This window comes from Meriones unguiculatus, chromosome 14 (genome assembly GCF_030254825.1).
Source record: "Meriones unguiculatus strain TT.TT164.6M chromosome 14, Bangor_MerUng_6.1, whole genome shotgun sequence".
In the NCBI taxonomy this organism is placed as follows: domain Eukaryota; kingdom Metazoa; phylum Chordata; class Mammalia; order Rodentia; family Muridae; genus Meriones; species Meriones unguiculatus.
In genome coordinates, this window is record NC_083361.1 from 24,035,893 (window position 1) to 24,057,652 (window position 21,760).

At 41.1% G+C, this 21,760-nt stretch overlaps 1 long non-coding RNA gene across 1 annotated transcript; it reads right to left on the reverse strand.

The window, feature by feature from the left end:
• Window positions 1-1,059: 1,059 nt before the first annotated feature.
• On the reverse strand, window positions 1,060-16,380 carry LOC132647173 (uncharacterized). The gene is made up of 4 exons (XR_009585478.1): window positions 15,799-16,380; window positions 4,337-4,477; window positions 2,735-2,883; window positions 1,060-1,314 (listed from the first exon to the last, which is right to left on the reverse strand). It is a non-coding gene; the product is annotated as an uncharacterized LOC132647173 (long non-coding RNA).
• Window positions 16,381-21,760: the final 5,380 nt, after the last annotated feature.

Consider the following 21,760-nt stretch of genomic DNA (forward strand, 5'->3'; position numbering starts at 1 on the left):
GATATTTGTAGAATTTTCCATGTATAAAAATTCAAAGTATTTCAGATCACAATGGAACTAGAAATCAATAGGAAGCTAGAAATCAATAGGAAAATAAAGTATACTAACATGTGAAGAATGAACATGTTTGAATTATCAATGAGCCACTGAAAAACTCAGGAGGGAATTAGAATATTCCTAGGATCAAATGAAAATGAAAACAACATACCTGAATCTTTGGTAGTTCTAAGAGGGAAGCTTATAGCTATGAATGTGTGTACATTTAAAAAATTAGGGATACCCTGAATAATTCAATGAGGCAATGAAGGCCTTAGAAAAATAAGCTTGTCCCACATTAGTCAGTCGAGAAAAATAATAAAGATCAGGTCATAAACTAATATAATGGAGACTGAAAAGAATAAAAAGAATCAATGAAACAGAGTTGGTTTTTTGCAAAGATAAGCATGATCAACAAGGCTATAGTCAAACTAAAACAAAAGAGACTTGATAATGTTAGAGATTAAGAAGTTCAACAAATATTAAAACAAATAACAAATAATTAGTTGGTTATTAAGGAATATCTTGAAACTTTAGAAGAAATGAACGAATAGAAACATGTAACCTATCATAATTAAATCAGGAGGCTAACTCTGGAAAACCTGAAAGGGGTGGACACTGAGACAGGGTTGTCCACCCTGCCCACTCATATGCAGTATAGTACTTGAATTCTTAGAACAATAATGAATATAAATAAAGAATAAAATAAAATTATCTATGTTTGTAGATGATATGATCTGATACTTAAAGGTTCCTAAAGACCCCATCTGAAAACTCTGAGATCTAATGAGCACTTTCAGCCAAGCTGTGGATTAGAAAAAAAATCAACATACAAGATCAGTAATGAATTTGTCAAGATTAGTCAAGAAAAATAGTCCATTTACAATAGTCATACAATATATTGAGAAATAATCTGAACATGTTGGTGAAAGACTTGTGCAAAAAAAAAAAAAACCCTTATGAAACACTGAAGAATGCACTAGACTATGGAAAGACATACCATATTAATGCATGAGGAGAACTGATATTGTGAAACTGGCTCTATTTTCACAAGTAGTCTCTATATACAGTCACTGCAGTCCCCACCAAAACTCTAACTTTCTCCACAGAAAAAAAAGTCCTAAAATTCACATGGAAACACAAAATACCCCCAATAGTCAAAGCAATCTTAGTAGAAAGAGCAATGCCGGGAGTGTAATAGTACCTGATGTCCAAGTATTCCACACATGTCAGAGTGATGCAACCCCGCCTACTGACACAAAAGCAGACATGACGATCCTAGAACAGAATAGGAGAGCCCAAAATAAACCAACTCAGTTACAGCCATTTTACAGGCAAAATCAATTAATGTACAACTTGAAAGTTTGAAATTACCATGGGGAAAAACAGGGAAAGCATTTCAGGATATAGACCACAGACAAGGACATTCCAAATAGGACTCTACTAGCCCAAGAGACAATAACAAGAACTAATGAATGATGTTACATGAAATTAGAAAGCTCTATGCAGCAAAAGAAATAATCTACAGAGTAAAGTTTGCTGGCCTACAGAAGAAAGTCTTTGTTATCTATTAATCTGATAGGGGATTGATATCTTGACTATATTATACAAAGAACTCAAATACACAGCTCCTACTGGCTAATCTTGTCAAAGAATAGGCAAACAGAACAGCCTGATTCTGTCCTATGGTTCTCGTAGTTCTTAGCTTGTTTGTCAAAACTCAAGTTTTGACCTCTTCTAGGTGATTCTCTCTCTCTCTCTCTCTCTTTTTTTTTTGAGTTGTGGATTTTATTGAATATTGGGCTTTTTTACACAGGTAATGTGACTCTTTTCATTCATTTTTCTATCCTTACCATCTAATAAAATACTTGGTATGGAGAGGAAAGTTAATATATATTGAGTGACTAGATAAGAGTGATTCTCTTTCTTTTCTGGAATTGTTTCAATAAATTTCTCTCTGATTTCCTTGCCTTTTTTTTTTTTTTTAACCCTTTTAGGATTCATAATGTAAAAAACCCAAGGTTAGGTAATTTTTCTACAGTAGGCCCACCAATGAATTTCTAGTTCATTTAGTGTTAAAACCTGAATTTGTTGTGAGTCTTTTTGGCATTTTCTCCTTATACGTTTGTGTTTGCATATACATGTATACATATACATTGCAATAAATGCAAAAAGTTGAAAACTGCATTGAGGCTATTCAATTTTCTTATCTTGGGGACAGTGGGAGTCCTAAAAAAATCTTTTCTAATAACTTTAAAATTATTCACTAGTTACAACGAATATTATGCTAATTCTTTTAAAAAGTTTAGAAAGGAATATAATACAGATTTTAGAATGCAACATGCTGGTTGTTAGATTTCTGAGGCAGTGTAAAGAGACAGAAAACAGAAAAAGAGATAGGAGCCTGATCTTTTAGCAGACAGGGCTATATTTATTGGCACACATAGTGATGGGCAGCCCCTCCCCCACCAGAGGGAAAAAAAGAGATAACTTCAACCCCTTACAGGGTCAGAAGGGATTGCAGCACAGAGCTTGTGTTTCTTCCTCCTGGAAGGTGCCCATCCAAGGTGAGACAGGTTGTACCAACAGATGACAGAGGAAGATGAAGAAAGATTATCTGTAAGCTTGTAGGAATACTGTTTGTTTGTTTGTTTTTTTTTTTTTTTTTTTTTTTTTGGGAGAGACACTGTCAACTTACTGAGATCATTAAAGAACTTTTGTGGTGGTTGTGGTTTTTGTTTGTTTGAGGCAGGGTCTTACTATGCACCCAAGGTTGGCCTTTGACTCTTGATCCTCTTTCCGTAGCCTTCCAGCTGTTAGATTAGAGGCATGCATCACACAGCCTGCCTGTATTTGTTAAGGAAATGAACAAAAACACCAAGTGTTGTTAAGAACAAGTAAAAGTAATATATAACAAAGAATCAGTGTCCTCTCCTCTTGCTGTGACATTTTGTGAAAATGTGTCAAGTTTTTTTTTTTTTTCAGTGAATAGTGCATGACTCCAGGACCCACCGTGTTTTTCCTTTTTTTTTTCCTTTTTAAAATTTTTATTAATTACAGTTTATTCACTTTGTATTCCCTCTGTAATCCTTCCCTCCTCCCCTCCCAGTCCCACCCTTTGTCCCTCTTCCCCACTGGTACCCCTCCCCCAGTCCACTGATAAGGGAGGTCCTTCTCCCCTTCTCTCTGATCTTAGTCTATCAGGTCTCATCAGAAGTGGCTGCATTGTCTTCCTCTGTGGCCTGGTAAGGCTGCTCCCCCCTCAGGGGTAGGTGATCAAAGAGCCAGCCAATCAGTTCCTGTCAGATACAGTCCCTGTCCCCATTGCTATAGAACCCACTTGAACACTGAACTGCCATGGGCTACCTCTGTGCAGGGGTTCCAGGCCATCTCCATGAGTCAGGACCCACCGTTTTAAGGAGATGTAGAGAACCCTAAGGACAGAGCTTCAAGTATCTTTAGAAATTTGATGGGACCTACAGAAAAGAGTAACTGTCTTAATCCATTTTGTGTTACTATCACAAAATACTGGATCCTGGGCAATATAGAAGAGGAATAGGTGACTAGATGGTCCAAACAGTAAGGTTGCTGGCTTTCTGGTGAGCACCAGCTGGTTGTCTCACAATGTGATGGAGATGTGGGATGATAACTGGCTATGTGCAAAGGGGCAGATTTGTGTGTTCAAGGAAGCAAGAAGTCAGGAAAGAGGCCTGCTGTTGTTGCTGCTGCTGCTCCTCCTCCTCTTCCTCCTTTGGCAACCTACTTTTATGGGTTTACTTCTAGCATATTTTCCCTAGTCTCTTAGGACAGAATTCACACACTGAGAGGCTGCAACCCCCAGGCCTTAAATAGTTTCTATTAGGTCACACCTCTGAAAACTTCCACCAACACTGCAGTCATGCAAGATTTCCACACATCAAACTTTGGTGGGGGGAGGGAAACCATATCTAACCATGCCACAAATATTATATACATAGAAATTGACATTCATAACAAAGCTTAGTATTTTCTGGATCCTTATGGTGAGTCCATAATAGTAAGGAGTCCTCTATAGTGTGGTAGTTATCATGTTCACATCACATAAGAGCAAAGAAAGTTTTGGCTACAATGTATTTTATGAGTCTGGAGTTTTGAAGTTCAGGCTGGTATAACAGTGCAGTAATTCCACTAAAGACATAGACTCCATCCTTCAGCATGGCCACTGTCATTATTCAGTTCAGTTTTTGTTTTACAAATATTTGTAGTATTCTTGTTGTGTGCTGGGAACTGTTTTATGTGCTTTTTGAATTTTTGAAATTACCTTTTCATTCTTGTACTTAAGAGGTTCTTGGTTCTTGTCATTCAAGGCATGATGGTCACCTTCAAAAGGAGGAACTTTGTAGATGTGGTGGTAAAGGGTCTTTACGGACCTGTGTCCTTCTGTAAGCCTTCTCAGAAGCACCTGGAGTCCAGAGGAAGTTAAAGAGATGGGAGTCAAAGAGGAGACTCACATTTCAGACAAGTGTCTGGAACTGAAGGCAGTCAGAAAGAGGAAACTGTAGGTTGCATAGAATCAGAAACCAGCTGTCTCAGTGTCACAATGAGTCTAGAATACAGTGGACAACAACCACAGGACTCTAAGGGAAAGTGATTTCTAACCTATAGTTCTATACCTAAACAAAGAATAAAGTGCAGGACAGATACATTTCTCAATATACAGCAACTGAAAACTTCCTTTCATTTATTATTTTTTTTTGTAAAGAAAGTATTAGAGAATGGGCTCCAGGAAAATTAATTAAGGAAACTGAGAAAAAAGAAAACAGGGAATCCAATACAATGGACACTAGTTATAGTCAGGCCTCTATAGAGAAGCAGAACCAACAGCATGAATGTGAACACACTAAGAGATTTGCTGAGAGGAACTGGCAGTTATGAAGTCTGCTATAGTTTGGATTGTACATGTATTGATCCTCCACATGACACTCTTGTGGGTGGAGGACCTTTAAAATAGGATGTGTGTTGGGAGATATTTAGGTCATGGGGGCATGTGTCAAAAGGAGATTGTGGAGTTTTGGACCTTTCCTTTCTCTGTCATTGGCTTCTCAGACACGAGGAAAATGGTTTGTTCCACCATACACTCCGGCCATAATGTGTTGCCTTACCTTGGGCTCTAAACAATAGGCTGAGCCAGTTATGGATGAAAACCCCTAGGACTATGAACCTAAATTAATTCATTTGGTTTATAAGTTGATTATATTAAGTATCAAAACTGACCATCAGTGAGACTAGCAAGTCCAAAGTTTGCATAGTGGTCCAGAAACTTGGAGCTGTGCAGAGTTAAGGAAGCAGATCCAACCTGGAGACACAGTACAAGGGCTATCTGCTGGGGGATGCTCAGTTCTATTGGTTTCTTCTGACAAATGGATGAAGCTCACCTATCACACCCTCACAGAAATACTAAGAATAATGTTAGACTAAATATCTGGACATGGTGATCCAGAAAAACTGAGACAGATAATTCCTAAAGTAAGGGGTATATATAAACTGATATAGTTGACCATTGAGAAAATGATGCTGATAGACAAAAAAATATGGAGAAAGTAATGATAGATCCATAGAAGGAAAGTAAATTTTATAAACAAGGTTTTCAACAAGAAAAAGCTAAAAAAAAGCTATAAAAGTAATATGTATTTGTAGTATATTGATTGATGCTTCTGTGAACAAAATTTATTTTGTGTGATGGTAGAAGCATCAGCTTGAATTAAAGATATTACATTGCTGTTTTTATCTTTAATTATGTGTGTGTGTGTGTGTGTGTGTGTGTGTGTGCATGTGAGTGTAGGTTCCCTCAGAGGTCAGAGGTGTCAGATCCCCAGATCTGGAATCATAGGGAGTTGTGGGCTGTCTGATATAGGTCCTAGGGACTGAACTCTAGCTCTCTACAAGAGAGCTGTTAAGTGCTGAGTCAGTTTCCAGCCTCAGGTTATTACATTATCGTATGGAGAAACATACTCAAGCCGTCAAAATGGTCATAGGTAGTAACTAAAGAAATCAGCACATGTGTAAAAGCTTACTGTACATTTAAAAGCATGGTATTTAAAAAATGTGGAGCTAAATAGCAAAAGAAAGCCAGAGGATTTGACTGTGATTGCTGGGGGTCACACACACATGCGAAGGATGTGGTAGGGGCCTAGTATTGCATAAGCATTTTAGTGTAATGTTAGCTTTTATTGTCTGCAAGAATTGCTTTAAGAAAATCAATTAAAAATAAAAAGCAAGTTCTTTACAAGTTGGCCTGATGACACTCTTCTCATTGATTTTTCATAACTAGGTGGAAAATGTGTGTATTTCAAAGTCAAGAGAAATCAGAGCTTGGTAGAAAAATAGTTACACCAAAATTCCTGTCTCTTTTTTTATTGTATTTCACGGAGTACAGGCATTCTTAGGATGCCTGCTATATAGAGGTGATTTTGTTTTTTCAACAGTAAGTGAAAAAGTGTTACTTGGATGGCTGGAGAGATGGCTCAGAGGTTACCAGCATTGACTGTTCTTCTAGGTTCAATTCCCAGCACCCACATGGTGGCTAACTACCATCTTCAAGTGCCCTCTTTCAGCATCCACAGGCACTGCATATATAAGTGGTTTACAAACATACATGCGGGGGCAAATAACCATAAATATTAAATAAAAATAGATCTAAAAAAAACAACAACTGGTACTCAGGAAGTAGGGATGATGTAAATGGAGAGTTGTCAATACATATACTCCAGGTCATTACCAGTGGAAAAATCCTGCAGCTGAATGATCTTTATAAGATATTTTAAAAGCTGGTTGATTAGATTGTGTATTGGCATCTTGTCTAGTACAGTGTCATTCTAGTACTTTAGTTCATCTTTATGTGCACCCACATGTGCTCAGCAAAGATGTTATAATACTCCTACTTCTGGGTAGACTCTGCCTCCTGTGACGGTTGAAAGACCATTTCTTTCCACCTATCTGATGCAGCAGCCAGTCATTGCAAAAAGCATTGCAATCATATATACTGCAACGATTTTTTGAGGGTTGTCTGCCTTATGCCAGTGGGATCCAGACAGCATGATTCTTTCTTATTCTTCTTGGTTCTCAGCAACCATATCTCACAATCTAGATATGGCCTGATTTTCTTTGTCCTCCTGAAGATAACACAAAATAATTTGCAGTAACACTTGAGCATGCTGTGAAAATGCAGTAGAATATCAGCTACTGAATTTGTAACTCTGCTTAGATAGTACTGCAGATGTCTTCCACATAAGGATTTACATCCAGATAAACCCATGACAAGTTGAAAACATAATTAGTTACAAGCTGAAAGTATCATTAGTTAAAAATGCACGTAATACACTCGACCTACCAGCTACTTTGGCTTAACAATACAGTGTGCTGGTCTTTTACTAGTGTCCTTCATGTTCACATGGCTGACTGGGAAGTTTCCTGTGGCTAACCAGCATCTCAAGGGAGGGTCTTAGAGATGAATATTCATGGCAGGATTTCTACTGACTATGTGTTACTTTTGTACCATTGCAAACCTGAAGAATTGTAAGTCAGACCATCATACATTGGAGATCACCTGTAATTAAAGACCAAAAGAAGTCTGCTTATTGCAAGATACCTCTTCTGTATGTTTACAAATATTAGTCATCTTGGTAGAAGACATTTATATTTAGATGCTTCTTCAGATGTAGGGTTAAAAATGAAAGCTGGATGCTAAAGTTCACATTTTATGTGCTCCTACTTGCCAAAGAATAAAAGAATAGTACTTTTAATAACTGTTGGAGAAGAATCCATGCAATAATAGAAAATAGATTAAACATACAAACAAGTTAATGTGACACAACCTAAAGTTATGAGAGCGAGTCTTGGGTGGGGGACTACCTCTGTATATTGGCCTGTGGGCATGTCTGTGAGGTATTTTCTTAATTGCTGACTGATGTGGGAGGACCAAGCCCATTGTAGGAGGAGCCATTATTGGACAGGTGGGCCTGAGATTTATAAAAATGGCACCTGAATATAAGAGAGAACAGAAAAAAATAAATAAATAAAAAGAGAGAACAACTTGATGTGCAGATACCATTCTTGCAAACATGCTGAATGTACCTAAGACCTGCCAGACATACTGCAAGAAATGTGGCAAGCACCAACTTCACAAAGTCCAAGAAGGATAAAGATTCTTTGTATGCTCATAAAAAGAGGTGTTATGACAGGAAACAAAATGGCAATGATGGGCAGACTAAGCCTATTTTCCAAAAAAGCATAAAACTCCAAAGAAGATTGTATTGAGACTTGACTGTGTTGAATCTAACTGTGAGTTTAAGAGAATGCTGGCTAGTAAGAGATGCAAGCATTTTGAACTGTGAGGCCATAAGAAGAGAGAGAGGGAAACCAAAAACCAAAAACAAACAACAGCAACAAAGCAAACAAACAAACAAAGGGTCCCGTTCTAAGCTGATTTTGTTATGAAGACAATAAAATCATGAGCTTTAACTCAGAGAGAGACAGAGACAGAGACTAGAGAGACACATACAGAGAAATATAGAGATCGTTAGATGATAGATGATAGATAGACAGAACACATGCCAACCTTCAAAGTTTGTGCTTCAGTTCTTGTCCTGACTACCTCAATGAGGGATTGTGACCTGGAAATGTAAGCTAGATAAACCGTTCCCTCCCTAAGTTGATTTTGTTCACGGTGTTTATCACAGCAACAGAAATCAAACTAGAGCAATCTGGTATGTAAAAGAGTTTTCAGAGCTGATAGTGCGAGTGTGTTTCACTTCTTGTCACTTTGGAATCTCTTCTGACTTTTTTTTTTAAACCATATAGATAATTTATCCTTACAAGAAAACACCAGTGATATTTGAGAAGCTGAGGCAGGATGATTGAAAGTTCAAGGCAAGCTTGGACTGAATTACATACTGAGTCCCATCCAGGATATCCTGAGATACAGTAAGGCCTTAGAGAGAGAGAAGGGACATGGGTATCAGTGATAAAAGTAAATCTTTAATTAATTTTGCAAAGTGTTTCTTGAACATTAGTGGATAAAATATTATACTAAAGAGCTATTTGAAAATGAGAATGAGAGCAAAAACCTTGGAATTCCATCTGTAAAATTTAGACTATATGAGATTTTCATTATTTTTTGTTTTTACAAATTAAAACAGTTTTACAAGCTTCTCCCTGTTGTATATTAAATATTATATAAGAATAAGGTCATAGAGACATGTTGGAGCTTTTAGTGATGTTTTAGATAACAAAATAATACCAAAGACTAAAATATTGTTGGCTCAAAAGAGTTTCCTTATTCCTCGTGGTTAAGTATCATGCTCTTAATACACATTGCTGTGCTCAGGTAATGTTCAGCTTACATTTCAAAATACTCTTTTAATTGAATGCAGTCACACATGTTAATGTACTTTATACGTTATCATAATTTGAAAGCTAATTGAAAGTTCATGGTGAAATATATTTACTTTCAATGATAATATTCATAGAATAAATGCCTACTTGTTAGTGAACATTTACTAAGTTGTAGGACCCAAAATTACCTATCGTATTTTCCCATATAAAATTTTAATTAAATTTTTTTTTAAATTTTAACAGTGTATATGTTTTATTGTATTCAAAAATTTTCTAATTAGATATTTATACTCAGTTTATGTTCATCCAGGTAACGTTACAAGTTGTGTTTCTTCCCTTTTCTTCTCAATGTGCTTCAAAAATATCTTTTCCATTTTGACAAATATAAGAAGCATCAGAAGTAAATTTAAAAAATAACTCATGTATGCAACAGAAATGCCATAGTTATATGCCCCATTAAGTTACATTTATTCCCTTTTGAGTAAGAACAAGAAGCATCAGGTACTGATTAGATTTTATTTACTATCTGTAGTGGATACCACACACAGTTACTAAGCTATAGGCAGCAGATAAATGCTTCAAGAAAAAAGTTCATTAAAAATAACTAAATGAATATTTAAAAATTAAACATTCAAATAGCACATACTTGGATCAATAGATAATAATGCCAAAACCATCTAATCACTGAGCATCAGCAATTTTTGAAGTTTATTTCTGGGAATAAAGGCCGGTGATTATCACATATAACTTTTAAAAATATTCACTTGAAATTTTCCCATGTCATTCCCTGTTACTGTTTTCAAGGTCCCATGTCTTCAGCTTCCTTGTATTTTCTTGCAACGGTGCTGCAGTGGTTAATGTGGTCTCTCAGTTCTGTATGCATTGAACACCTGGCTTACTAAGACAAACACTTGACAACAGTGAGTAAAACTTGGTGAGACAGATTGTGTAATGCATAGCTCGTGTGCTGCAGATAAAGTGCTATGGAACCCTTGCCATTATGAATGTGCATTATGACTACATTGTACCAAGTCCTGGTATGCAAATGTGTGGCATTCAGAGAAGTGAAATAATTCTGTGTTATTATTATCTTTGTAAATTACATCTGAGAGTTTTTGAGTACTTTACGATGGCAGTTTCTATAGTCACAGTCACACAGTGTATGCAGCACAAAGTGTTTTCTTTCGCTATTAACAATGAGTGAGCCAATGAAAATGCTTTTTAAATACATACCCGGCAAGCAGTTATCTGGCTTTTCATTCTTACTATCCACAAACCATCCTTTATCATCGTTTAAGACAGCATAGGAAACAGCTTTGTAAACATCTGCTTTTCATTGTTAATTGTCAGGAAAACTGGCATTTAAAAGCTTTGGAATCCCCCTAATCCTATCAAGAAGGATACATTACATACTTTTATTTTTTCCCTTCAAGATCATTTTTCAGACTTTAAAAACATGCTATCCTTCATTCACTTTTCAAAAATCACGTTTAGAAGTACAATGTTTTTATTGATAGTTTCATTAAATTTTTCTGCAATTAGTCGAAATTATTATTAACAAAGGCTAAATTACACACAAAATATGCAAGATAAATACAGTTTAAATATATAATGTGTGTATTAAATTTTTTTCATGCGTATAGTCCATATTGAAATGTTCAATGATAGGAGCTGTAAGGAAAAGGTATTTGGTAGCCAAAGGGCAGATTAATTTAGGACTTCAAATCTTCTGCCATAATTATTCTTTAGAAAAAAATGCTGTATTTTCATAGAATTTTCTTTTCCAATAATTGAGCCATTAATGTCAACAGAACATCCCTGGCAGTGATATATTAAGAAGGCTTTTGCAGTAATGCAGTGGCACTTCCTTCTAAATCAGAGGGTCTGTTGAAATAATCACTAAAAATATTAAAATTCTGGTCTGGTTGTTCTGAATTTATAATGTGAAAGCACTGCACCCATCTTTCAAGAACATAAAGAGCATCCATAATTTAATAATTAAGTAACACATAATAACCAATAATTTTTGTTACCTATAAATAGGCCCATGTAACAAGAGTAAGGAATACTAAGAGAAGTAGCTGATTGTTAATAAAAACTTTTTTCAGAATGTATTCATTTAGAAGCATTTTATAACCTTTACTAAATTGCCATCTCGCTATGCAATTAGAATGTATTGTTATTTTTCTTTTTTAAAAACTTGCACTTTACCACTTTCTAAGCTGGCAGAAGTTGGACTCTTATTGCATTTCTTTAGCTTTTCAAACTTGCATTGAGTGATGTAGAACTAGGCCTTGTCACTGCATAGAAAATTAATTTAAATGACATATTGTTGCAGTTTCTATGACAACCATATCATGATGCTCATGTTCTTAAAAATTTATAAACTATAATCTGAAGTATGCTAATTCAGTGAGTGTAGTCAAAACTTATTTGCTTAATATTCATTTTAGCACTGTGCTTCATCAACTTTGAAAGTCAGATGGTAACATGCTACATACAATCCAAGAGGTTTTATATGAACTCTTGGGTTCAGTCGGTTTTCTTAGAAGCCTACAATTCCTTAACTTTTAAGCATGCATAAGAGAAGCTTTCATACCCTGATTTCTTGAAGAGATAGGAATGAGTGTGGGGGTGAGTACATGCTGCAAACTTTCAACATGGCTCTTTCGCTCTCCACTCCTAGAAAGACAATATACTAAAACCCAATGCAAAAATTCTAATAAAAACCAAAAATTCAATAAAACCCAGTGAGCTACTTAAGTAATAGTGAGTATTCAACTCCTTGGGATACTGGCTTATTCCTTCAGTCTTTATTGTTTGAGTTCAAGAAGCTAACATCTCTATCATATAATATATGATTATGATATGTGATTATCATATCAGGTTAAGGATATTTGCCTATCCATAATATTAGACATTTTGATTTGAAATACAATTTGAATTTTTTAGGACTGATTTTAAAATAAACTATGCTATTTAGAATTGGGTTATAATCATGGACTCTCTTGTTAAATAAAGATGCTTTTAGTTATATCACTTGATAAATTAGAAATGTATACTTTTAAATTTCATATTTTAGAAATTATGTAATTTGCTGATTGACAAATGAGTTAATTTAATTTAAATAGTACATATCAAATAAGATAACATCATGTGGAATTATCAACACCAAACATAATACTTCTGCTGGCATATTTTTAAAAAGTCACTTTTAATTAATATTTATTGAATGATAAAAAACCCTGGTTACATGCTTTTAATTATTTTCTTTTCACATATTAGGCACTCAGTGAAATAGCACATTTGCAACAGAAATCCTATTTTTAGACATTTTAAAAAGCAACCTGCGGTTTGAAAAGAAAGATTGTTAAGTACTGAATTTTAAAATTGTAGGACAATAAAATCAGTTTTAAAAACACAATGCATAAAACATGAAATTCCTGAGGCAAATGATCAAACTTCTGAAGAGGGGTAATGTCAGTAAGCAGCTTTGCTGGCAGCTACTGGTGAACGAACCCTTGCCTATCTTTTATGAGGCAATTGCAAAAGGTGTCATATTAATTTGTCCAGTGTTTCTCGTGTGGCTCACGTGAATACACTGATGGAATGGCAGTCATCTTAACGAATGACAAATTTCAGGTCTGGAAAGAGGCAGGTGTTTCTTTAGTCAGTTAGCAGCACCTATAAGGCAGTGTGAACACTTTTCACTTGATGGTGAAAAAATAACACAGTATCACAGTTATTGTGATGGGTACTGGCAGTTCTAGTGAGGGAAATTGACTGCTGTGGTTAAAACATAACCTTTCATTGTATTCTGTCTCTGTCTCTATCTCTGTCTTTCTCTTTCTCTCTGTGTGTGATAAATGTGCTAATTACCTGGATCAATTTTATTTTGTTAGTAAAAAAAAGGCCACAATTCCATGTAGAATTGTCAGAGAAGCATTTGGGTGTGTGATAAGCATTCATGTGAATGTTTTAGTGGCATTAGCTTCAGTAGCCTTCAGTGATAAAGCAGCTGTTACCCTGATGTGTTCTTTCATGGAGCATTTCAAAAAGGTTAGCCTGATAGTTTTTAAAGGGTAGCTGATTTGTATGGATTTTGGAGTGGTAGTGGAGGGTTTTGATGGTTTCCTCCCATATTCTTTATTTATGATGGTGTAACTTCATTTCCCCTATTAATATTCTATCTATAGTAAAGTGAAGTATGTCCACTGAATAGTGTTAACTTGTATTGCAGAGATTTTTGTTTAAAAATTATGGAACTGGTCTCTGACTACACATTCAATATGTGTTCTAGTTTCTTTAACTAATGTTTCTACCTAAGCTTGGTCTTTGTCAGGTAGGCTGGCACAAGTGCACACTCCTCCCACTTAAGATAAAATGAATAAGCAATATTATGTATAGCAAAGCCAAATTTCCCTTGAGTTAAGACTCTGGGGCATTGTACAAGTCTAATGTTCTTCCACGAAGTTGGCCCACCCCACTGTGACTAAGAAATGAAATGATTTGAGGGCTATTACATACTTACGGTTTTCATAGTGGATTAGAATAACATTACTTAGCACAGGTGTTTCTGTAATTGGGATTCCCCGGGAAAATTCAGTACTGTATTCAATAACACTCAGCTTTCCACATGAGTGAAGGCACTGTTGATTTGGGCTATGGCATAAATCAGGAGAGAGGGGTCTGGCATTAGAGGCCTGTTGCTTCTCCTTTCAGAGAAGACATTTCCTGTTGGCCATTAGCATCAGATTGCTGTGGACTTATTTACAAATTTTATTTCATTATTTATTTATCGCTGGCCAAATATTGGCAGGCCCCAGATGGTGTTAGCCAGTCTTGGTTTAAGCTTTCCTATAACTCAAATAGTTTCCAAGTTTTTTTTTTCTTAAATAATTCATCTTTTGTACAACATCATATTTAAATAACATTTATGTACCCAAGTAGCAGTGAAAAAAATCTCAGAAGTGCCCTCAGGGCAGTTCTCTGAGGAGGACCTTTGGGATGGCCTTGTAAGATGCCTCCAAGCCTTGAAGGCAGTTGTCCAGGAATAACAAAGAACAACTGCAGTAGGTTGTTGCAGGTTTCAGCAGGAAGGCTTTTTAAAGTTTGGTATCCAAATAGCAAAATTATCTGCAGATCAGTGAGTGAAAACGGGCTCTAGAAGATGGAGGGACAGGAGATGGGAAGCAGGTTGCACAAGAGCACATTACTATTTTACGAAACCCATTCTTAAGACACTTGGAAGCATTGACTTTTTTTGGGAAATGGACCACCCAAGACCGAGCTTTTGCAGCAGAAAGCTATGCTGTCTGGACGTTCCTCGTATATCCTCAGTTCTCATCTGGAGACCTCTGCTTTTGACCTTGGTGCTGCCTGCATCTCGAAGTATCTTTGTCTCTCACCCTGGAGCAAGCAATGGAACCCAAGTCTGCCTTGAGTCAGAGCTAGGGTCCTCCACCCTGCCGGAGCCTACCGTCGGTCTCTCTCCAGCTAGCCCCATCCTCTGTCTGAGTAGTTAGTGCTAGAAGTTCCTGAATCGCAGCCTCCCTCGGATCGGTCTCTAACCCCGGCTTTGTACTGTACTGAGAATGCAGCGGGTACTGACGTTAGCTACTTTGCCGTGTCGCTCTGCCACCTCCTGGCCTGGGTTTCCTACCGCAGGACTGCCTTCCCAACTCCTCTTCTCCAGGAGTCCTTCCTGGGTTTTTCTTTTAAATTGTCCCGGAGGTTGCCCTGGCTGCCAGCTGTAACTGCACGGTGGGTCTTGGTGGCTCCGAGCCCAGCGCACTCTTGCGCTCAACCTCAAGGTGGCGACCGAGGCACGTAAACAAAGGCTGCACTGGCGGTTGGCACCCAGGGTCTCATCCAAGAACCTCAGTTTCCCAGCTGCTCCCCAGAGGGCAGAATGACTGTGGAAGGGTCCCTTGTAGATGGGTCGTTGGGCCGGAGTGTTAGCCGTGCGTGCGTGAGTGTGTGCATGGGTGTGACTCGCGCTTGTGTATCTGCCGAAGCAGGCAGAAGCGCTTCTAGGATGGAAACTCTAGCGCCAATCCGTTTGGGACGCTGGAGCCTTCCTGGCATCACCCGAGCCCACAGGCCGCGCGACCAGGCTGGCTAGGTTTTCCGCCCACTGTGCCGCCCGAGTTTCCTGGGTCAGTGAGCAACTGGAAGCACAGAGGCTTCAGTCGCAAACAGCAAATTTTCACATCTCTGTTCAGTGACACTCAAGATTTATGAGTGGGTCCGGAAAATACAGCTCTTCGCTGAGCTGGAGTCCATCGCCAGGGTGTGTGCAGGCCGAGCGAAGGGGTAAAGGTAGTTGTAGGCGGGAAAGAGAGACACGGACAGTGAAAGAAAAAGCATGCGACAGTCATACAGTCTTACCTCTGGGACGAAGGACACGGTTCTTAGAGCTGCGATCTGCAGGGCCAGTGTGCAGCCCAGCTGTTTCTCCCGTAGGCACTTCCCGCCTAAATACCGCCTTCTGACTAACTTGGATAAGGCTTGAGCTGCCCCCTCCTTCTTTCCTCCCCTTCGTTTTCCTTTCCAGACATCGCTTTAACTCAACCTAGGGCATATCCAGAAGTCAGTTCCGAATAGAGCTTCTATTCAGTCGGGGGTGGGGGGATCCGGTTTACAGTTCCTCGCAGACAGATGGAAGAAGTAGATGGTTACAGGACTTTAGAGGGGTGCGTAGGAATGGCACGGGGTGTTGGTGGCAGCGAAAGACGGTTTCCTTTGGGTCTTCGCACTGCCGCAGGTAAGGCTCTCAGATTGCAGCTGCCCTCCCGCAGAGTCACAGTGGTGGGCAAGCGGAGGACGCTCCGCTATTGCGAGGGGAGTGGGGGGGGGCGGGGAGAAATGGGCTCTGGACAGGCTCTCCACCGTGGCAAGCATTGTCTTGGTTGGTGTCTGTGCCGGGCGCTCAGCTGATGTCTTTGGGAGCTTGTGAACAAGGTAGACCCTCCAGTACCCTCCCCCACCTTCTAGAACGTGTTTCAAAAGACGCGAATAGCTCTAAAATAAGTTAAAAATATCTTTGTCTGACTTTCCGTTCAAGATGTAAAAAGGATTAAATGAATGAAACTTTATTTGACTGTGGAGTTTATCCAGAGACTCAGCGACATCTCTGGTCGTTGGCCTTATTCTAATTCTATGGTAGTAATTACCCTTCGTTTCTTTAAGTGCGATAGATTTATTGCCTTAGAGACTATGCACAGTTTGATTGAATTATTCATTTTTTTCTTTGGTGTAGACTGCATCTGGGGACTCTGATGTGACGTGTAGATTTTTTTTTTCAGGAACAAAGGGAATGTGGAAATGAAAGAGAGAGGGAGAGAGAGGCTGGCAGATGTAATGAGACGCGGTGAAGGTGTACGCAGACGGGCACTCCCACGCCTCCTCCCTTCGGCTCTCACTGCAGCCCGGGGTAACTCGCAGGCTAACACAAACAGCTTTTCTCCCGCAGCCTGCCCTCTGTCACTGTAAGTACATCACCCTTCTCTTACCAGCATGCAGATTCCAGCCACGCACTCCCTCACCTTGGCTTTGCACCTTTGACAGCAAAAGCACATTGGGAAATTAACTTTCCAAAACCAGAAAAGGCATATCTATAAAACTTACTTTTTATTTATCCGTATTTTCCCTTGAAAACAGAAGTCCATGTATTTTTACCACTTTTCCTACCTTCTCTGTGACGGTGCTCTGCAGCTCCTGTCACTGTGGCTGTGCCTTTCTCAACTGGATGACTCTCAGATTCCAAGGAAATTTAGTGTTATTCTCCATCCGTTTAGAGTCCAGGGGCAGTGCCTTATCCTTCTGCGAAATGACATCTTAAAGGACGAAGAATATTATTCACCGTTTGCTTTTGTGGCTGAAACAGGAGTTTCAACCTCTTTGAGGCACTGTCCCAAGGGCACTGTTATTTGGGAGTTGATGTTATCTGCTTCTCCCCAACTTGAACGAAGTGCTATGGGCTGCTGGAGTTTTTCCGGCGTTTGTCATTCCAGTTTAAGGAGACCAATGGCAAAAACTTTTCTCCACGCTGTAATTAAAGTTTTTCAACTTCTTCCCTTTTGCCTTTTACACTCTTTCACATATTCTTCGTTTTTGTTAAAAGTTCTCCTTGGTGTTTTGGAGTGAGTGACATATTTGTCCTGTTTACACAGTAGCTATGAAGCCCTTCCTGCGAGAAGTTGGCCACTTTAAGATGAAGTCATGTAGATCTGAATGATCCGCCCGGCTGGTGTAAGGGAGCCTTTCAAAGGGGGAAATTCGAGGTTTTAACGGCTGTTATGTTTCTTTTCTTTTCTTTTTTTTTTCCCGTGGGTGTTTTAAATATTAACTTCTGAAGCAGGATTAATTGCGTTGCCCTTCCCAAGTTCAGGGGGAACCTCTCTGCAGGAACCGTGCGCGCCTTGTCTCTGCCAGTTCGTGCCTCTTCTCTGGAGGTGCGAGGCCAAACTTAGCAAAGCCGAGCGCTTTTGGTTGGTCGAGGCGCAAAGGGACACAGGCACAGCGGGCGCCCAGGCAGCAACCGCAGCAGGCAGGTAAGTCAGCCCCACCCGCTAGCCCCTTCTTCCCCCCAACCCAGGCACTTCACCGCCTGGGTTTGCGTCGAGCTAGCGCCGGACCCCAGGGGAAGGGAGCTTGTGTGTTCCAGGATCTTGATGCGATGTGGGGTGCCCTTCATAGACTTCTTGGAACCCGCAGGCCAGGCGGTGCGGACCAGGTGGAAAGCCCACCACATCAGCAGATGCCTGGCTTTCTGCCTCCCCCTCTAGTGTAGCACAGCTGGCGCCCCAGGCTCTGGAGGAAACCCTTCATAAGCACACCCCTACTTACCCGGGCCACATGTCATCCAGGCCAGTCTGGATTGCAGCACCTAGACCCCAAACTTTAGTTTCCTTCCTTTTGGGACACAGCATGGTCACTTGCTCTGGGTCGCCTTCCCCTCAGCCATCTGCTTTGGTACTAGTTTATGACTTGAAATCTAAAGAGGTGTCCTGAACGCCTTTTCAGAAGGTACTAGGGCCTTGGATCACAGAAATCTTGGTAACATTTCCTTTTCCTTCTTGCCTCCCGCCAGCCCAGCGGCCTGCTTTCTGACGGGCCGGCCGGGTCTGCCTACCAGAGCCTAGAGTTCTCTGTGATTTAAAAAGACCAACGAGCTGGGTGTTGGGAAAGCCAAACTTGCCTCAGCAGTTTGGAGGAACCCAGTGGCACCCAGTTTGCTTATGCGATGGCTCATCTGTTTGAATGGCTTGTCCTTTCGAATTGGTCTTTGAGACCTAATTTGGCGCTTCTTCTCTTTGCAGGCTTTAGGGCAGGTTGGTTTGACCTGTAGGATCTGGAGAGGGTTTCTAAGGAAGGCAGCTGAAGAGTTTTGAAGCTCAGGAATTCAGAGCTGGGCCAAGTGGAGCCTCACTCAGGCACAAATGGGGGAACTTTCTCAGACGGCAGTGCAGATTTGCCCCCCCCCCACCGTGTTAGGTCTAAGGATGGTCAAGCGTTCTGTGGGTACCCTGCCAAATCAGAATCTGGCCTACTAGGCGCTGGAGATTATTCCTCATGAGTCTCCAGTTCCAGTGCCTGGAGGCAGTTGTGAGCAATGGAAATCTCAAAATTTCTTGTCCAGGACTACTTTCCTCCCAACCAACCTACATCAAGTCATTCTACATACAGTCCCTAAACTCCAAACCCTCAAGCACTGTGTTTCCCATAGAACAGAAACAGCCAGTCTCTGTCTTTTTCCAGGCTCATCTTAGGAGTGTTCCCTACCTCCGTCCCACCATTTCTCTGTTGTCTGGAGTGCATGTGGAAGCTAATTAACACGGACTGTACACTAGGAGCCACTTCCTTCCATTGCCTAGTTAACGAAGATGCGCCTCTCTTTAGCCTTCTTGCCTCTGTCTATGGGAGGTCTTCTGCATGCTGGTCACTCTTCCTGTTTCTTCTCCTTTTTATTTCAGTGTCTCTCTTTGGAAGGTTTCTCAAAGGAGCCCTCTTTTGTCAGTTTCTACAAAGCAGAAGCCTTTAAAGTCTCTGCAGGTTCTGTTAACTAGAACCTCATTCCTAACTTTTGTTCCTGATGTGGGTCTCCATTGACCTCAGTTTTTTTTTTTTCCCCTTCTGGGCCTTGCTTGAGGCAGGCTAACCTCACCTCTTGCACACTGCCTCTTGCCAGCTCCACGATGAAGTCACAGATAGTTTTCTCACTTACCTCTTTTTCTTTTCTCAACTACAGACACCACCAAATGTTCCCTCCTTTTCTGGACCTCCAGCTGTCTCTGTCCTGAGATAAAGTTCCAGGTCTCTACTCATTAGGCCGTTCTGTATCCTTCACACCATTAGCCTACCCTACACATGGCCCAAAGGGGATCTTGAACTTGTGTAGGGCTTTTATTGCGGAGAGGTGCCTTTTTCTTATGTAATTGTCTATATCTGACTATGCAATTTTATGTGCTATTCTGGTTTACTTGAAACTCTTCAACTTCTCCAGGCTCCAGCTCAGCTACCTGAGATTGTTCCAGGTCTGTCTTTGCAAGGTTAGAGTAATGCACATGTATCACCCACTTAGCTCCATAGGATAGACGGTCCGCCATTTTATTTATTGATATACAGGTATAGAGCCATCTGTTGTGTTTGTACATATCTTTTTATAGAAATTTGATACTTTGAACTCCATCAATCATATAGCCTCCAGGACAAGGCTATACTTAGTTAGGGATTTGTTATATCAATTTCTTTTCCTTTCAGCTTCTCCTCCTATATCCTTTAAGGTTTTCTTCCCTATTTACTGATGTTCTGCAAATTGATGATTTCATGATCTCTGCATCTTTTTTACTTCACTCTGCTGACTACTTCTCTCTCATCTCTACTCCTCCTTCTATCCCCCAAGTCACTTTTCTCCTCGCCGGTGCACTTCATTCCCTGTCCTTTTCCTTCTGTGTTTCTCCCACTTACAGTGACAGTCTAGTTCAGTATCACTGTATTTTTTAACCTCCAGCCCACGCCACCTCCAGTAACTTAACTTTTCCGAAGCTCAAGAGGCCATCCCTACTTCCTCCATTGACTTCCTCACTTCTTTGCTCCTCTTTTTCTTGAGAGTTGCCTACATTTGTCCCGCTTCACTTTACCTTGTTTTTGGTTCTTTCATCAGCAGTCCCAGCCCCTAGCAATGCTCCCTCGGTCCTTTCTTTCCAGCCTGCTTCTCCCCAACCTAGTGCTCGTCCCTTGTCCCCTCTTGTCCGGGATCGCCCTCCTCTTCGTCCCCTTGCAGCCGGTGCTCCACTCTCTGAGTCCCGGGCGCGTTCTCTAATTCCAGGCTCTGCTCTCGCCGCTCTCTCTGCCCTCCTCTCTCGGAAGCTTGCTCTTGCCTCTGCCTCCTGCTCTCCCCTCCTTCTTCTTCCCCAGCCCTTCCCCCTCCCTCCCAGCCGCCCCGCCTGGCTTGCTGCCTCCTTCGCCTCTTGTCTCATCTTGCCTGTGTTGTCTGGGAGGGGAGCCCTGCCTCCTCTCCCTCGCTCAGATCAATGCCCTGGCCACTCACTTTCTGATGTTGCACGACGGGAAATGCTTTGAATACTTACGACATGGCCGCTCACACTGATTGCCAAGATTGACAGCACTAACCATCGCCTTCACTTGTTTCAAAGGGGGAAGCCCCCTGTCACCCGGCTTCGCGTGCGCCTCCTGGCACCCCGGCAGCAAACTTGTGCGCTCAGCGCTCCCCCCAGGCCCGGGGCAGGACACCCCCGCAGACTTGAGTTAACGGGCAGCGGGCCGGGGACGCAGCGCTGGGGACCTGCTCCCTTGCTCCCCAGGCTCAGCTAATTGACCTAGCACCGACTCCCCTTTCTTTAATTTTTAAAATTGTGTCTTTCCCTTTTTCTTTAATGCCTTTTACTCCCGCGGCGCAGCGCACAAGGAGCCCTCCCGTGAGGTACCATCCTGGAGCCCGCCCAGGTAACCGGGACGGAGCTAGCGACTTAATAGAGCGAGGGAGGCTGAGTGAGAGAGCAGCAGCGCGAGCTACCTGTTGGGGCGCCGGAGGGGGCAGGGGATAGGAGCCCCGCGTCCGGCCGGGCACCGGCCTCAGCGCCTCCCACTTCTGCCCTTCCCGGCACCTCTGGGGTTACTTTCTCCGTGCGGGGACGGCGGCTGGGGTGGGACAGCGGAGGGACGCGAGGCAGGCGAGCGCAGCCCTTGGCAGAGCCACGGCTGGCCGGGAGGGGACTGGGAGGAGGGCGCTCGCGGGCGGGCAGGCAGGCGGGTGAGCCGAGGTAGAGAAAAGGGGCCCGGCGCCGCTCGCTGGTGGTGGACACGCTGCGGCTCCTCAGGATGCCTG